Genomic DNA, 19,226 nt, shown 5'->3' on the forward strand with positions numbered 1-19,226 from the left:
AACTTAATTAATTAATTAATTCTCAGGCTCACAGAATTTATTTGAGGCCACTGGTCAATCTAATTAGAGTGGACTTGCTGTGGGGAATAATTTTGTACCGTGATTCCCCACACTCCCGTGCACCAGATTCATAAGTTGAAGCCCTACCCCCAACGTGATGGTGTTTGGAGATGGGACCTTTGGGAGGTAATTAGGTTTAGGTGATGTCATGAGCATGCGGGCTCCCATGATGGGATTAGTATCTTTGTAAGAAGAGGAAGAGAAACCAGAGCTTGCTCTCTTTCTTCACCACGTGAAGAATTGTTTAAGAATTGTTTAAGACACCCAGTCTATGGATGTGATATTATAGCAGCCCGAGCTGACAGAAACAGTAGGGTTTCTCAAACTTGAGTATGCATAAGAGCAACCTGGGTGCATATTTGATACATGCGTTCCTGAACCCCAACCTAAAGGAAATTAGTCCGGGATGCATCTGTCCCAGTATTCTTCATTTTAAGTAGACTTCAAGGTGATTCTGAGGTAGGCTCTTCTGGGCGATAATTTGCTAAACACTATTTACAGGGAGGGGAGTGGATAATTGAGGGTGGGAAGGGAAGGGCGAAGGGGAACTGCCCTGGGTCTCTCAGGGTTCTTTCTCTCCTAGTTCATACATCCCAACCCTTTCCCTCTGCGGACCATACTTATCATCATTAGATTCCCTGCCTACACCACGTAGCAACAAATACACATTTAGAAGTTTAGAAGGAAAAAAAGTGGGTCGGGTGAGCACTCTATAACACCTCAGTGGCTTTCCTAGCAGGGAGTCATTTGTTCAATAACTATAGGAAAGATTGTTTTCCTCTCAAATTTCTGCATCGTGTTTGTTCAGGAATTATAGCCATCGAAGGGCTTTACTCAGGCAAATTTGTAAAATCGGTAAAAATTACAATTGTTCTTTCTGCCACTCCACACCAAACTGGAAGAAGTTAGCTTTTCTGAAAAAAAAAATGAACCTTTAAATCCAGTGTGCTGGAGGGTTGGTGAACTACATGGACCTATAAATATATAGTCATTTGTATTTCTCGGGTGAAATACTTTAGGTAAAATTCAGAGAACTTAAGGAACCAAGACAGGTAGTGGAAGAGATTCTTTTGGAGGGAGTTGGGGATTTAACTTTCTTTAAAACATCTTTCCCAAGGGCAGGCCTTGAGCAAAGTCTGTGGAGGATATGTGTTAGGCTCTAAGTCCCACGACTTGACTCCTCATTATTCTGAAGTGAGGTATGGTCTGGCCACCAGTATATCTGGACTTGACAGAAATCACTGGGATTAATGCATTAGCATGTAGAGGGTCTTTGCTTTTTTAGGAAAAATAAGATGCTTCAAAATAGAAACTGTTAATTATATTCTCCAGGTCTCCTTTCCTCCTTGAGACATAAAAATTCCATTTCTGACCTTGTAGTGGCATCTCCCGAATTGGCATGTATTTCGACATATTTTGTGAAAGCAGTTTCTGCTATGTTATATTCACCAACACATGGTGCATGGAAACTGTTAAGCAAAATACACAATATTACTAATAATCTATGCGCTATGTATTATTAACAATCGAAAGAAACTGCTTCCACCAGATGGAGGGACAGATCTGTGATATCCATTTATGATTTATGTCCATAAAATACTCTAGGGCAAATCCCAAATCAGAGAAAGACTTTCAGGTAAAGACTCCTATTTCAGCTCTTTGGTTGTCTGAAATGAAATACAAACTCATGCAACCAAGACATCAGGTTTTCTGCCTGTGGGAAAGCACCCAGGTCAGAGAATCACGAGGTCTGTGGGTTTTCCCAGGGCCCCACTACTGACTGAGCCTTTGGAATCTCTGGCAGGTGGCTTTGCATCTCTTGTTCTTAGTGTGTTTAAAATTTGAAACCCTCGAGCCCTTCCTTTTTCAAGCTGTTGTCTATATTATGAATAAACGCCCAAATGTGTGAAATGCTGAGAGTTTCTTAGATACAGATGAATGACTATTTCAGCTGGGTAAAGAAATTTCAAATTTGTACTAGTCTACAGAACATTTTTACCAGCTCATTTTCTTGGTGGGAAGTAGTTAGGTCATAAAGAGAGAAATATTTCTGATTCTCATTTTTTTCCCCCTTAGTTCTAATTAACTGTAAATAATTTCTTAGTTTATTTCTTCTGTTTGTGTTTCTTCACCCTTCAGAAGAGATTGTGTCTCTCTGGGGGAGGAGAGAGGCTGAGCCTGTTGAATTCTGTTCCGGATTCCATTTCTCTCACCATGTCTGTCTGTCTGTCTCTCTTTTTTAACCAAAGTATGTCCCTCTACTTGGAGCTCAGAAAATATTCGGTGAATGAAATGAAGTCCCGCATAAAACATAAATTGGGAGGCAAGGTAGCTTAGTAGTAAACAGAATAGGACCTGGGATAAGAAAGTAAGTTTTGAATTCTAGTTCTTGCCTTGTTAACTATCCGAGCTGCAGAAAATGTATCTCTGGGCCTCCATTTCCTCTTCTATTAAGTGGGGATCATAGCACCTACCTCATAGGGTTTTTGTGAGTATTAAATCAGGTAATGCAATGTTTCTGCAGAGGTCTCAGAACATGGCAATTTGTCAATAATTATCTATTATTATGACATTATGAGAGTTTCATCACCTTACAGCATGTGGCACAGTGTCTCCGTAGGGTGATAGAATATGTATATATGGAATTTAAAATCTAAATACATCTTTTAAATGAAGGAACAGACTTTTTTGTTCAGTTGTTAATTCCTGTAATGTCTTCTCTAGAGTTTCAAGTTTGATTTTTGGAATACCTTCAACATGTTTATGAGAGTTTGTGTGTGTTTTGACATTTTTTGTGTGTGTCCCCATTTGTATGTCCTGAATCTTGTTTTGCTTGTACTAGGTGCTTAATAATATTTACTCACTGGTTGCTTCCCCATTAGCTACCTTTTCTTTAATCTCTTTTTAGGGTAATCTAATCAAAATGTTATACTCTTAATACTACTCCCATGCTGCATATACGCAAGTTGTAATTTTTTTTCAAACTATGTGTCTAGTATCACGGCTTTGAAATTTTCTCTCTGTCTGGTGCACACCTCTATTCTTCCAACTGAATTTACTGAAATGTCGCGTGTGTGTGGCGGGTTGGCAAAGGCAATATTGTGCAGAGGCAATGATAGTGAAGTAAATTCTAATAAGGAATAAAAACATGAGCTTTCTGTGGAGCTACCTCCCTCTATATGATTTTATTTCCAAATATGATGCTTTCGTCTATGCTTGTAGAGATTCTGTTTGAATGTTTTCAAGATCTTTTTCTCTCTTCTGTTCCTAAAAGTTCAGTGTACGATTTCCAGCTCAATAAAAAGATTACTCATTTGGTGGAGACATGATACATTCTGTGTAGAGACTCACACTTCTTAGAATGCCTCTGTCCCAGGGAGAAGTCACAAGTATATTAATGGCCTACTTTTCCTATTCCAAGAGAATCAATTTCCCCTTTGTTTCTAAGGAAAATCATTTTGAGGGTACTCACCACTATGTGGTAAGTGGCACTATAAAAACACTTTGGGGCTTCAGAAGAGAGAATACTGGTTTTAAAGTTATTTGTTCCATGCTGTCTAAGTTTATCCCTCTAAAGCTATATTCAGTTTTGGAATGCCACTTCTGCTTTTTGTTTCCCTAACAATCCATGTAAATGTTTCTACATGCGATCTTAATGATCACCAAGCGGTAAAGGAACAGCAGTAAGTTGTGTTTTTAGCTGCTGATTCACCTCACTCTTGATTCTGTATTTTCTGGACTTGCCAAGTGTAACCCAGGAGCTGATTCCCTGATTCCTATCACTCTTCTACTGTCTGGCAGAACTTGCCTTTCAATGCTTGGGACTTGAAGAAACATTTGAGTGGGATGGTGAGTCTACCAAGATATTTGCTCGAGACGCTTAAGGAATCCTACACAAGGATGTCTTGGAAGCAGATTGTAAGTGAACAAAGTGAAAACCTGTTCCTCTCTTGTGGTTATTACAGCCTTTTCTATTTTTAAAGTAACCTTCACATATGGTACCTCCATATAAATCTAAATAGATTCCATATTGATGTATGCATGATTTGAGCTTACTTTTCATGATACAGCATAGTGATAAATTCACGCCTAATTCTGCTGGCTTTTCAGCAGGAAGGGGCTACTATATTCTAATAGAATTGCTCTATCATGTTAATGTATGCATTTAACTATCAATACCTACACTATTATATTCCTAGCACATTCTATTAATTATGGAAATCACTTTCATTTCAATAGTGGAATTTACATGCCAGCAGCTTCTGGGGCTCCGTGGAGCATCAGACCAGCATGTCACAGAACTCCCTTGTAGTGTGGGCGTTGACAGGGTTCTGTTGACATCACATTTGCAATGAAAATGTCTCATAAATGTGCACCCACATAGAACATTACTTATTTCAGTATTCACATAGGTCATGAATGTCAGAGATGAAAAGTTTCCTCACACTTACATTACTAAAATAAATTATTGGGAATATATAATCACACACATACATATGAATGACCTGAAAGATGTATCTTAAATATTTAGAAAAGATGTCCAGATATAAAACTGTCACCTTTGGGTTCTCTCCTGTAACTCTATAAAGCTTTTGTATTTTACAAGTCCTGTATAAAGGGTGGATGAAGGCTGTAAATCAGGCAAGAGAATGGACTGGTCCAGAGGGGTTACAATAGGGGATAAGTAACAAGATCAAATGGCACCAGAGGAACATTAGGCTGAATATCGCAACAAAGTTTTTGATAGGGAGAACTATTAGACTGTGAAATAGTCTTTCAAGGGTGCTAGAAGAAGTCATTACGTGAGCCATTTAAAACCAGACTGCACTGAAGTACTCCAAAATACGGTGTGCTATGGGGACCAAGCCTACATTAGAAGAAGAAGGAGGGGGATGACCTAATAGTTTCTACCTTCTCCATGACGACTATGATTGTACTCATTTTATGTGTACAGTCTTGGTGGATAATCTTCTACAATTTTATGCTACTTCTTCGGAGCAATTTCAACAAATTCATGTAATGCAGAATTTAGCAGAGTCTCTGGAGAGACAAAAATGCACACTAAACTGAGTGTAAAATAGCAAAGTGAGACAACTATGGGTAAACATTACTACTTCTTTGGGGAGTAAACCCTGGAGAAAACAAGTCTTACCCTGGAACTCGGGCCGTATTCAAACATGCATAAATGCATACTGTGCTGGCTTTCAATGGATATTAGGTAGTAATTTTCTTTTGTTTAATGGTATCTTGGGACCATGTTGAGTGCAGGACAACAAAATGAAACATTTCATCCCCAAGATAGTGGGCTATATTTTGGCAGGAGGTAGCTACAACCCTGGAGAAAGAAATCAAGTACCATATTGTGACTGATATCTATTAGAATGGACAAGAAAGAGAAAATGGTTTAATTTGATAAAAAGAGCTTGACATAAAAGGAGAAAAAGTTACCCAGGGAAGTTGTAAAAATGGGATTGCTGGGAATCTTTCAAAATAAGACTGTCCTCACTCTGTGTGGTTCTGGTTGATCACCTGTCATGAAGTAGAGAAGTGAGACAGGTGACCTTTTGCCAATTATCCTAGTTCTTTCATTCAATAAAAATATTAATTTAAGTTTGATAAAAAATAAAGATCACTGCATTTTATGCTATCTTTGCATTTGTTTAACTTACCAATTTTAATTGCAGTGACATAAAATCAGAGGTGGGCTCATTTTGATGTTTGGTGATTGTAGGGGTAAATCATCTGACTTACCCTTGTTTCTTTTCATGTGTACACTGCAACTTTTAAAAAAGACCATAGGATATATTTTCATTATTTATAATATCTTCTTTTTTGGTAGCCTTCCATACCTTTTCTCAATGTATTGATTAGATATTTCTGAAGTCTGACAAATTCCATTCAATTAAATCAAGGGGTGACTCTCTCTCCCTGTCTCCAAATTTAATCTATTCCTTGTGTTGGCATACTTTTCTGCAAGTTGAGTTTCACATTTCCTTGGTGTGAATCACAGAACAAGAGGTTTTATGAGTAGGGTTTTTTTTTGGGGGGGAGGGGCTTATCAATTCTAAAAGTTATTTGTACCATTTATCATTCTCTTTAGCCCAATGAATGTAGATACTATGAAATTTTCATTGTCTTATTTGTGAAAATATAAATTTCAAGACTTCTCCTGTTTGCATCCTGAGCACCTGTGTTACTCTGAACAGAAATCAAGGCAGCCTTAGGGCAGGTCTATTCAAAATACCCAGGTACCTCCTGCTGGGTGATCAGAACTTGAAAGGATGAACAGCTAAAACCTACAGGTGTGAGAAATCTTTGTAAATACCAGACACTCACATGATGGAAGGGAATAGATCAGTTTATTAAAGTCTGGTGTATAATACTTCCAAAATCTATTCAAATTCTTTTGGGCTGTTTTGAGGAAAATGTGCATAGCACTATAGAAGTATTAACAAATAGAGTCTCCTAAACATCTTTGGTAGGAAGTGTGTAATCTACCTGAGTTTAGGGTATTGGCAGTCTAAATGGTTTTGTCATGCCTATATTACATATATTTACATGAACAATTAGAGTCCGGGTAACAGCCTTAAAATATGTGATCAGATAATCCAAAGCAGACTTAAATTTAGGAAAATGAATAATATTTCTCTACAAATCGATGCTTTTTTTTCTTCCAAAGAAACACAACATAGCGCTAATGAACACTTCTAAGATCATGTAGCACAGATAAATTTAAGGCAAGAAACTTAAAGTAATGAAGTGCTTCTGAGATCCTTAACTCACACTAATCTCAGCTTTGACTATACTGATATGTAACTCTCTCGCTGTGTAGGTCAAACATATCACTATTCAAATAACAGTATAAATAACTTTATTAGTAAATTAGCTGAGCACTTGAGCACAGACCATTAGAAGTATACAGTTTTATTGTTTGTTATTAAAATTCACAATGCTTTGAAATACTTAAAAGGCAGGGGCATGTCCCCTTAAGATATCTACCTGAGAGTGCTATACCTTTGGGAATCTACGTTTGCTAATCCAGGGAAGGAACTAGAAGGAAATCTAAATGAAATCCTTAAGAAACCAGCTTATTGGATCTATTTCCTAGTCTATTTCTGGATCGCGAATCTCCCGCCCTCTCTGTGTTATCTCACTGTCAGATAAGAAACTGGAACAGGATCGATGAAGAGATAGGCTCCCCGTCTGGCTTTTCGATTTTTTCGCTCAAGCCAAAAGGAGCAAAGGACATCGAGTTAGGGATCCTTGCCAAACCTGCTTGCAGGAGAGCAAACCTCTGGCCGCCTCTGGCAGCAGAGCGTCTCCCAGAAGCGGCGAGGACCAGGTCCCACTGACCGCTGCCCACCTCGCCTGGCAACCTCGCACCCACAGGAAGGAAACCGCCCTTGTGGCAGCCAGTCGGTCGCACGGTTTCCAGTGCACAAAGCGTACGGAATCCCCGATTAGAAACCTATCCTGAGCCCAGGGCAGGGCTGGAGGTGGTTGGCTCATGAGACTGCTCTCCCTGGGCGTCTGCGAGCGCTAGTTAGTCCCTCCACCTCTCCAGCCCTGGGCACCCTGACCGCAGATCTGTGCTCTGAGCTCTGCCTCCCTCCCGGAGACATAGACGAGCGCGCGCAGACACAAACTCTCACTCACGCACACCCACCTTGCCTCTGGCCCCCATCCTTCCCACCCCCGGCAGAACAGTAGGGACTGGTCCGGGCTCTGCCTCAACTTTCCCGGCTGAGCCTGCGCCACGCGGCACCCGAGCCTCCGCGCCCTCAGTGGGCGCCCTCCAGAGGGGCACGTCCTCCTCTGGGCCCCTTACCTCGAACCGCCAACTCCCGGCAGGGACTGGAGCTGACCGTGGTGGCAGCGGCGGCGGCCGAGCCTGCACCCGGGCTCTGGCTCATGGTTGGTCCTCCTCATTCGACACAAAAGAGGTAGCTTGCTGGCTTTGTCCTTTCCCAATCCAAGGGAGAACTTATTTTGCCCCCGAAATGGCCAACTTGTGCGCGCCGCTTCCTGTCACAGTGCCCCCTGCCCCCGCCCCCTCCAGGCTGCGTGCTGGACCACTGCCTGGTGGTAGAGCATCCAGGCTTCCGAGTCAGTGGGGAGTGGGAAAAGGGAGGGTGGGAGGAGAAGAGAGGCAGGAGGTTGGGAAAAGGGGGGACCCAGTGGTCTTCCGAGGAGGGGAGGGGAGCAGTTCCCAGCTGAGTGCCTCTCCTCTGTACAGGCAAACCCACTTCCCAGGCTTGGAAGCAACTTTCCTTCACCTTGGCCGGGCTGAATTCTTCGCATCTAATTGGGACTCTCGGCAGAGGCACGGACCTTCTGGCATTCTCTCCTTCTCATTTTCTCTTTCTCCTTTCCTCCCTTTCCCTCTTCCTCCCTCCCTTAACAGGGGTGTATCTGCAGAGTCTTCAGTGAGCCAGGGTACCTAGACGAGCAGATTATTATACAGAAAGCCAGGGCGGTTTTGCTGGCGGCTTCACGTCTGTTTGAAAGCCTTAGGCAGTGCCTGCAAAGGTTGGTGAATTTCGGAGGGGTTGGGTGAAGGGGAGTGGGGCGGCAGGGAGGTCGTCGGCTCTAACTTTGAAGCTCTGCTAGAGCCCTTGGCCTGCGGGGGAACCTGGACTGTCAGCCCTGGAAGAACTCTCCTGTGGTCCCCGAGCAACCGGAGGACCGCATGCTGGAGGAGAAAGAGGGAGCGAGCCTGCGAGGCCGATGTGCAGCTCTGCCCCACACGCTGCTCAGCTGCACATTGGGAGCCCCTGGAGAGGGCTTGTGCAGAACAATCTCTGGGTAAGGCGGGAGGGGGACGCTCCTGTTTCCTAGCAACCCTCATCAATCTTCTCGAGGTATCTCCCTCTGAAGGAATTCGAGTGGACAGCCCCTGGAGGGAAGCCACGCCTCTTCAAGAATGCTGGGCTGCTGCTTTTTCGCATTCTCCCAAATTTCTTGGGTGGAATAAGATTACAGGGGAGTGCTGTATAATCTTCCCTCTTATCATCCGATGTTGCCACACCGCCCGCTTGCAACGACCCTACCGCCCCTCCCCCCCGTTAGTCCTTTTCTAGTCCTGCTTGTGGTTAGCAGGCACAATGCTTTCTACAGAACATCTTCTTTCTTCTTAAAATTAAATAAATAAAAAGCTTAAATCGGTGACGTAGGCACAAAAGAGAAAAAGGCACACGGAAATAGCCTTAATAGGCTCCGAGCTGCAGATAAAATCCTAAAGGTAAAATTCCAGGCATCTTTCTATGTTTAGAAATGCATTGTGTTTAATTTCAAAATCAAAACTTCACTGTCATTAATTTTTCCACCCTGATACACTAACTTTGTGTTCACCAAAGACTGAGTTATATGTAGCCAGAGACAATTAAACTTAATGCTTTAATGCTACATTTATTCTTTAATATTTAATGTTAACTTGTTACACAGCTGCCTGCTTTTGTAACCCAGCCAGAACATCTAAACTACAGGAACAGTTTTACCACTGATTCTTTTACAGAGCCAAGGCTATTTAGAAGACATGCGTGCTTGTATATTCCATTGTGAATGTCACTAAAACTAGAAACTTGAATGTATTAAAAATTAAAATGTTATTAAATAGTGAAACTCTAAAAATGCTAGAAGTTCCCCTTCCGACACCATTCTTTGTGGAATGCAATAGGAGTGCCCAAGTAGAAGCAAAGTCACTCTTCCTTTGTATTTCATTACTGTTATCTTACCACAAACACATTTGACTTTCATAAGAGAGAATTTCACAATGTCTTTCCAATAGACAGCTGTACGTCAAGGAGCAATGACACAACAATGGAGAAGATAAAGGTGTATACACTGCAAGGGCTTCGGATACCCACACGGAGCCACATTCCCCCCCCCCCGGGATGTTCCAGAAGATACCCTTTTGCCTTTCCAAGAGTTTATCAGAATCAGCTGAAATTGAGAGATCTGATTTTTTAATCTCACTGAAAAAGAAAAGTAGCTGTGTTCACACAGAAGAAAGCACTGATGTATTTGCTGAGCTGCATTGCCATAACCTCTGTCTAGGCTGTTTAATACACTAAGGTTTGTGATGTGTAGAGACTGAAATCCTGAAGCAAATTATCAATCTGTGACCAGATCTCCCCTTATGGGACACTTTCCCTCTTTCCTCTCCCACCCATGCACAAAGAATTGCTGAATGTAAGGGCTTTTCAGCCTGGTAGAAGCATGCTCCCTGAGCTTGAATCTCTAATTGCTATCACTTCCTAGCTTTGTGACCTCGGACAGGTTTACTTAACCTCACAATATCTGGGTTTCATCATCTGTAAAACGTGAATAATAATTTCTCATCCCTCAGAGTTATTCTGAGGAGTAATACCATGGTAGCTGCATGCAGCTAACTATTAGTTACTATTATTGGTCTCTAGTTTATAGTTAATCAATGGTATCTTAATTGTCGAGCCATGTATAATGTTTAATTGAAGGCAGTTAGTCTTGTACTTTAATTCTTCCTTTTTAATTTAACTTAAATTCATCATCAACTGGGAACATAGCTTTAATTTTCATGTTTATTTGATGTGTGTGTGTGTGTGTGTGTGTGTGTGTGTGTTTGTGCATGTGCACGTGTGTGTGTATGTTTCCAAGCTTTTTTTAAAAGCTTCAAGGGATGGAACCAAAGTACCACTTCTAGCTAAATGGCATGCCAGTTGGGAAATGAAATCTCTCCCTTTCCCGCATACTCCCTTAAGTATTCTAGCTGGGCTCCAGTTCTAAACAATTCTAGTCCCCCGTTTTAAGTACCTTGGTATAGCATACTTATCAGATTTTTTCAAGTCAAACACACATGTTTGGACATCTAGACCACTCTTTCTAGTTTATATTTTTTATTAGTTTAATTAATTTTTACTAATCCAACTGTATTTATTTGAATGATTAATCATGATACCTCTTCTTAGGTTCCTTTACAGCTTGTGTCCTGACTTCTGGTTTAATGCCTTTTGAATATGGCCCATAAAGTATACCATCCTTCACTCAGAAAGAGCATTGAGAGTTGACGAGCTGTCATTAATTACAAATTAAAATGCCTTCCATGTCCCCATTCTGATCACTCTCACTAATGTTCCTCTTGGAGTGAATGTCCACTGATTGGCTCAATTTAGAAATCAGTTTCATTGCTGGTTTCTACTACCAGTCAGCAGTGTGCAGTTATTTTGATTCATATATGGGGTGTCCAGTTTGTCTGGAACAGTTCTGGTTTACATCTGTCAGCTCAGTGTTTTCACAGCGCTCACTTTGTTTCCCCAAAGTGTCAGGTTTGGGTGTTAAATTATATGGCTACCTGAACCCTCTTATCATCTGGGAAGGATCTCTTGCCTCAGACTTCCCTTGCCCATCTGCCGTGTGACTGTTAAATTCCTCTGTATAACCCTTTTTCCAGAATAGGACTGATCAGTTCTGGAGGCCTAATACACATATCTCTATAACTACATAATACACATAGTTAAAATATTAAAATTTACATTTAATTTGCTTATAAATATTCCTTTTTTCAACTTCTTTCAAAATGTTTCTCCTTGGATCTTCTGTAAATTTGGATTTTAATTACTGTTACACAATATAAAAATGAAAACATTCTAGTCTTAATTTTGATGGAAGCTCTAAGGCAAAGGGTGCCAACTACCCCAAATTCCAAAGCAAGAGTTGCCAGATGCCCTGTGCTGGATTTGAACAAAGTCTCTTTAAACCATGTGGATTATAAAAGAGTTAAAGTCCAAGAAGCTGAGAGAGGTAGGACATTGGAGTCGAGAGAGTTTCTGGTGTGCTCTGGATGTGCAGGTAGAGGATGTGTGTGCATGTGTGTGTGTGTGTGTGTGTGTGGTGGGGGAGGTTATGTACTGTCTCCTCACTTCAGCTCCAGTGAGGGGTGCTGCTGCTTCATGGAAACCGTTGCTATGTTCCCCTGGAATTAGGGTGATGTAATAGATTGCTTTTTAATTCACAGCAGAAAAATATACAATGCAAGAGGCTGGGTGTAGATCTGTCTCCCCGAGGGTTGAAAGAAAAGGCTGAACTTGGCAGGCAACTGCACTGCCACCTGTGACAGGTAGAAGGGCTGGGTTTTCTATGCACTGTGTATGGGGGGAATGAGCACACAGAGCAGATGTGTTTGCTTAGATCCTAACCAGAAGGGCTTGGTGGAGAAACTTTGAATGCCCTGTAGACAGTCTGCGGAGGGCACAGGGCTGCGGCTATGTGATTGTGAGGTTGTGCTCTGCAGAAAAGCGCCCAGTTGAAGGGTGAGAAAGAACTGTTTGCCTAGCGCTTATGTGCAGGGCTGCATCAACCTGGTGGGCGGGTGCTTTCTGCAATTCAGCAGTCTGGAGGAGGCACCTTTTCCTAATTCATATACAAGGGGCTGGGCGAAATCTGAAGGTGATGTACAGACACCTAGGGCTTTAAGTAGGATAGTAAGTGTCCAGTCACGAAAGCGTCACCAGAATCAGGTCACACTCTGCAATGAGAAATCCCCCCAGAGCCCAAGGGTCTTCAAAGAACTGATTAAAATGGGATTAGAAAAGACAGCTTTAGGGCTTCCCTGGTGGCTCAGTGGTTAAGAATCCGCCTGCTAATGTAGGGGACATGGGTTTGAGCCCTGGTCTGGGAAGATCCCACATGCCGCGGAGCAACTAAGCCCGTGCGCCACAACTACTGAGCCTGCGCTCTAGAGCCCACGAGCCACAACTGCTGAGCCCGCTCGCCGCAACTCCTGAAGCCCGCGTGCCTAGAGCCCGAGCTCTGCAACAAGAGAAGCCATTGCAGTGAGAAGCCCGTGCACTGCAGCGAAGAGTAGCCCCCGCTTGCCGCAACTAGAGAAAGCCCGCACCCAGCAACGAAGACCCAACGCAGCCATAAATAAACAAACAAATAAATGAAAGAAAGAAAAGACAGCTTTGAACACTTACTAAGCCCAGGAAAAAGCAGTGCTAAATGAGCGCTGGTCAAATGGGACTTTTCTTGTCCTGCCGTGTCTTCTATCTCTGACCTGTTGGACTCATATCCTGATTGAGGTGGAGGGAGGCTGAGGATGCAGAGCTGGCAGAGCGGACAAGAGACAGCCTGCCAGGTCCCACTGCAGGCTTCCCTCCTGCCCCTCTCCAGTGCTGGAGGAGGGGAGAAACTTTAACTCAGATGGACATAGGAATTTTGATCATGACGTGGAACCTAATTCTATGTGAGTTTAGTGGGGTTTGTTTTGTTTTGTTTTTGTTTTTTCTTTTGGTACTAAAGAGAAGGAAGGAATTTTTATCTGGGAACAATCTAAAAGTCAAAGCTCTGGCTTTCAGTGACGTCCAAGGGGACAGAGACCAACATGCTCCATAGGCAAGAAAGGCAAGGGCAGTGGTGAGGAAAGAATCAAATTGTTTTTGTGGTGCGTGATGAAGCTCACTTGTTAGGTATATAAATGATATGATCAGTACTCTGGATTCTTTTGCATCTCCCCCGATTTTCACAAGGGAAAAAGAAAAGAAAGAATCCTTGGATGTTTATTATGTGTTTCATTTTTGTCCTGCATATTGTATAGTTAATAGCTGAATTAAGGTTCTAAACTTGAATGTTCAAATATTAAAATACCCGTCAACCACAAGTAGCTTCTTTGGAAGTTTTTAATTTTTAGAATACATATTAATAAAAATAAAATCAATTTTAAAACAAAAATAAATATTAAAAATAGTAGATTCTTTGAAGATACTCATCACAAGAAATTCAAATACTTGTTTCTTTGTCTTCCTTATTAAACTGGAAGTTTCGCTGTGGCTACGTGTTTACCACCGTGTGCTGGTGCTTATGGAGATGATGCGTGTGTGGACGATGGGGGCTTAGAGAAGACTTGCTTAGTAGACATTTGTTGAATGAATGAATTAACCTTTAAAGATTAAAATATCATATCGACTTTTAGAATTGAGTAAACTGAGTCCTGGATATAGCATGTCTTCCCAAATTTCTGTGTAAGAGGAGTTTGCAATTGTTAATCTGGTTCATTAATCTGGTTCATTGATTGTTAACTTGGTTCACCCCCTTTATGAGGGGAGTGGATGTGTGTGCAATCACTTACCTGTCTCAAATTCCTAAAATTTCCTGACATGTTATAAAGCTTAATAGGCCCCTGATTAATAAAAGATTAAATGGTTGGAATTCCTTCCTAGGGATTTTGTCTGAATTCTGTATTTTCATGACAAGCAAATCGTTTTTAGTTTTAGGTCTTTTTAAAAGTAATTTTTTTGGGGTGAGCAGGGATAATGGGATCTGATGAAGGTTATGAGCTTTATAGGTTAATGAAAGCCTCTTGGCGTAGCCACAGCTTGGGGGAGTTAATTTATACAGATTATTTGTGGTTAGAATCACCGCTTTTACTCTGGACTCATGACTCCAGTCTCAATAAATGATGCAGAGTGCAAATGCTAAAAGGAGTTCAGAAGAAGGAAAAACATGTGAACTGGGTTTACCTTATCACCTATAAATTTAATCCCAGAGATTCTGGCGAAGGTTAACAGTGTAAATCTTTGGTGATATTATTTATTTTGGTCTTGTGTTGATTATTTCCTTCCTGAAAATTGAAATCTACTTTTCATACCTGGAAGCGATGATATTCTGAGTAGGTCATCCCTAAGTCAGCCATTCAGTTCAGAGCAGGCTCCAATTAGTTACGTGTATACGTATGTATGTAATCAAGTAACGTTCACTGGAAACTGTCCTGAGCCAGACACCAAGCCAAGTGCCTAGGATACCAAAGATAGAAGGTAGGGACTCTGCCCTTGAAGATTTCACTTCTGATAATGGTGAACAGAAATGTCAACAAATCATTAAAAATACGTGATGGACTATAAAAGAGATGTCCTTTAGGAGCAAGAGTGACCTAGTGGAAGTGGCCACTATATATTAATCAAAATGAAAATCCTGAGCTCATGGCCTTTGAATATAATGACTCACCGCAAGAGCCTACTGTTCCACAAATTCTCCACTTCAAGGCTAGACTTTGAAATACATAAGTGTGAGAAAGGGGAGCATATCAGTTAGAAATGCTTTTTGGTTGCAATTAACACATTGACTAACAAACAATGGATTAAACAAATAGTGCTTTTCTAGTTTGTTTATTTTCACACATCAAGACTATGGAAATGGGCAGCTTTGGTATTGCTTAAGTGACTCAGTGTTGTCAGATCCAGCATTCTGTTTTTTCCTTCATGTTGCAATATTGCTGCTCCAGCTCCAACTGTCACATCACTTACTCAGGAGGCAAGAATAAGCAGGACAGCAGGGTAGCTATATTCACCCTGGGTGTATAGGATGCGCGATCTTTCTCAAAACCACATAGTAATATTATCATTTATGTCTAAGTGGCCAGACCTTTTCATGTGACTGCCCCTAGCGACATATTAGGTTGGAAAAGTGTGTAATTCACTTCTCCAGCCTCTTTAGTGTAAGGCATTGAGAAAGAGGGTGAATGGAATTGGCAGTTGGGTCAGCCAGCCAACAGTGTCTGACGCTGGGAATAATCTCACTGCTTCCCTCTTAAACCATTTCTATGCTGGAGATAGTGTTCTAGCCCATAGTCTAATTTTCTTTTAATTTTATCGAAGTATAGTTGATTTACAGTGTTGTGTTAATTTCTGCTGTACAGGAAAGTGATTCATATATATATATACATATATACATATACTTTTTCATATTCTTTTCCATTATGGTTTAACACAGGATATTGTATATAGTTCCCTGTTCTATACAGTAGGACCTTGCTGTTTATCCATCCTATAAATAATAGTTTGCCTCTGCTAATCCCAAACTCCCAATCATTCCCAATCATTCAGGTCTAACTTTTGACTTGAAACTGGGGGACACGAATAGATCTATGGAAGGGAAAATTTTTGTGGTTACCTATTGAGGGCATTCACTGTTTGGTCTTTTATAGCCTGTGACCAAGTGACTTTTTAGGGTCAAGGTCAACTGTAGTTCCTGTTACTAACTATCTTAGTACCTGGCTCATTCTTTATCTGAAAGCAAAATGGATCATTTAAGATTTTAGGGCCTAATAGTATGTTTCCTTTTAAAGAAAATCCTAACTTTCAATGCAAACTATTTGTATTGATAGGTATACGTACAAATTCCAAACAATGATGCCCATTAGAGCTATCTGTGAGAATGTTCAGTAAATATTAAATGCATTTTAAGTATGTGAAAAAAAAAGTTGTGTTGAATCCTGAAGCATGAATGTTGTGCACTGAGATATACCTCTAGTGGTTCTGTTTTGGGGATTCATTCAATAATAAATATTTATCGAGGGCCTGCTCTGTGCCAGGCAATGTGCTATATGCTGGGTGTTAGGATAGATTAGTTCAGTATAGCTGTGGATGTTAGGGGGCATAGAGCCAGAAAAATACTTTCAATCAATATAAGCTTTATTTTTAGGAAAGTTCCAACCATGGCCCTTATGACCATGGGAGATGTTACAAGCTCTCGGTATCATATTTCAGGTTATTTTACTTTGATCCACAGTATTCTGCTCTTACATTTATTTTACCTTGCTACTTTGGAAATACCCTTTTCATTAAAAACAAAAGCAAACAAACAAAAACTTTCTTCCCCTATCTCTATATTTCCTCCTTTAACCTTTTATATGTTTGAACAATAATGACTTCAGGTTTATAAGCACATTCTTTTTTTAATGTGAAAGTCAATGGACCTACTAGGGAAACCTTTTCCATAAGGAAAATCATGGTCCTGAATAATAAAGACTTTTTTCTGTCTGATCTAGTGGGAAGACAGCTTAAGAGAAGAAAGATTCTAGGTGGAGATACCACGCAAATGTCAATGTAAGATGTTAAGATTTGCTGTCATTTCTAGTCCAGAATTTAAAAAAATTAATTCAAGATTTCAGTAAAATTTGTGCTCAGGCAAAACATAGTTTGCTGCAGTTATTGAGTCAAAACCTTAGTTAGGCAGCTGTTTTTATCCTCTGGTTTAGTTTGGTTGTGGAGACTCAGTCACTGAGGGCATGACATTTCACTTAGATGTAATGTCAAATTAGTAGTAGCATCTAAAGTCCATACTGTTCAAATTAGAATCTCTCAGACTGAAAAGAAAGGTTGGATTAAAGTTTTGGAGGAAATGTTTATAAAATTGTGTGTTAGTCCCAATTCTTTACTTTTGTGATTCATTATTTTTCTTAAAGCATAATTATTTTGATTCTCAAAGTTGTAGAATTAATGTGCTCTTATTAGTTGCAATGATTAGAACGTAGTGAAAAGTTGTGGTTCTTAAGGTTTGCAGAGAAGAAAGTGCAAATCCCGTTTTCTGCCTTAAATGAATTATTTTTATTCCTTAGAGTATTGCTCCAATAATGAAATTGCTCTTGCCCATCTATACTCTAAGAGCATGATTTCGTAAACTGATGTTCCAGGAACACATGTAGATCAGAGAACAGCTGAATAAGAACAGCTTACTTCTTGGCTTACCGAAAAGTCAGCTGATGGAGCGCTTCTCAAACTTTTTTTTTCTTCCCAGATCCCAAGATGATGTTCCAGCTGGTTGTCATTCTCGAAGGTGCATCTCAAGTTATTCTGAATTCTGTTGTCTGCTGTAACTCAGTTCCTTTTTCTTCCACTGAAGAACTACTGGAGTGCAGGTGAGTATTGGGATGAATTATTGAATATTTGGAATACTCCAATAATGGATATTGGAATGAATTATTGGAAGCAGGTGAGTAGGAGTGACGGTTCTAGGAGTGCGCTTGTATCCCTGCTAGTTGACATAGAAAGTAAAACATTCCGGCAGAGTAAAACATTCAAGAGCCTTGTCACTTTATCATAGAATAGAAACTATTGACCTGCCTTACTTTCTCTCCTGCAGAAATAGTTGTGGTGAATTTGTGAATCTCACTGATTTACAATGTTGTGTTAGTTTCTGCTGTACAGCAAACTGATTCAGTTATATATATAATATATATTCATATATATTATAATATATATTCATATATGTTATAATATATATAATATATATTCATATATATTATAATATATATAATATATATTCAGTTATATATATAATATATATATATACACATAAATACACACATATATATTCCTTTTCATATTCTTTTCCATTATGGTTTATTACAGGATATTGAATATAGTTCCCTGTGCTACACAGCAGGACCTTGTTGTTTATCCATTCTGTAAATAATAGTTTGCATCTGCTAATCCCAAACTCCGGAATATTAACATTTTTCCTTTGACTAGCACTTCTGTTTTTTCACAATGCTTTCTCATCTAGATTTTACCTAGATTTAAACTCTTTGAGTTTTTTTTCTTAAAAAAACTCTGTCCGTATTTTCTAGATGAGGAATCTAAGGCAGAGAAAAGTTAAGTGACTTTTTCTAGGTCATATAGCAAATGAGTAGTAAGACCAGAACTGCCGTCAAGCGAATGGATTTTAAATTCAGTATGTATTCTGAGATCCTAGCCTGCCTCTCATTACTCCTTATTCACTGAATGATGCTTTTCTGCTTCACCCATTTCACCACAAATCACCCTGTGCTTATGGATACTCTACATTTAGGTTGTTCCTTGTATGCCTAACCTTTAATCCCCTTCAAAATTCTGCTGAGTTTCTGTCTTTCACAGGGCTTTTATCTTTAGTAGCTTTGCCATGTATAAAATGTGTAATCAAATAAACTGTCCCTACTAAGGGCTTAACCAGGTAATGATTTCCTCTCCCAGGTAAGTTTTAGCTTTAAGGAGTGATAGAATGAGATTTTCAGATACTTCGGAAATTAATAAGATTCTAAACCTATTGTGACTGTAATAATTGGGAGTATGTGATGATAGATCTCTATATAATTTAAAATTAAATAAGCCAAAACTTTAAGAGAATTTTTTGGTTAATATCCATGATCTCCTGCTTCCCCCATGAGTCAGTCAACTTCATAATGAACTATGAGGAAAGGTACCATGTCTCCTTGTTCAGTGTTCTCTGCCTGGAACCTAGCACAGTGTCTGGAACCTATTTGTTGAATGAATGAACTTCAAAAAAATTGCCAACATCCTGCTTGGCCTGATAACCATAGAAGGATGATGTAGGACATATAAAGGTTGATATTATGACGGTGTAATTATAAAAAC

Source organism: Grampus griseus (genome assembly GCF_964374135.1).
Source record: "Grampus griseus genome assembly, chromosome: 9".
Classification (NCBI taxonomy): domain Eukaryota; kingdom Metazoa; phylum Chordata; class Mammalia; order Artiodactyla; family Delphinidae; genus Grampus; species Grampus griseus.